This window comes from Octopus sinensis, linkage group LG5, assembly GCF_006345805.1.
Source record: "Octopus sinensis linkage group LG5, ASM634580v1, whole genome shotgun sequence".
Classification (NCBI taxonomy): domain Eukaryota; kingdom Metazoa; phylum Mollusca; class Cephalopoda; order Octopoda; family Octopodidae; genus Octopus; species Octopus sinensis.
This window is the reverse complement of record NC_043001.1, coordinates 107,328,701-107,329,181: the sequence shown is the minus strand read 5'-3', so window position 1 is coordinate 107,329,181 and position 481 is coordinate 107,328,701.

The window sequence follows — 481 nt, the reverse complement described above, 5'->3', positions numbered from 1 at the left end:
AAATTTGAAAGAAGAAAAAAAAAGTAATAATAATAATAATAATAATAATAATAATAATAATAATAATAATAATAATAATAATAATGATGATGATGATAATATAATAATAATAATAATAATAATAATAATAATAATAATAATAATAATAATAATAATAATGCTCTGATGCAGTTCCAGGCAGTGGCTCTCGTGGCTTCTGATCTAAATTGATTGGAAGTGTCATCATGTATATTGATTTGTCTTGGTATAAAAGATGGGCTACATCAAATATTGTGCTCACTACCACAGGTTTGCTTGTCAGTTGTTTGACCTTAACCAGTTGAGCATGTCCCTTAGTGGATGACGATATGTGCATCTCTGATCACGAGCAGAAGTAGTGGAGGAGCATCATAGCCATGTGTTGAGAGGGATTCTTTGGGGTTTGAATAATTCACCTCTAGAAACATGGGTGTTTCGTTCAACATCCTTGAACAACCCTTAT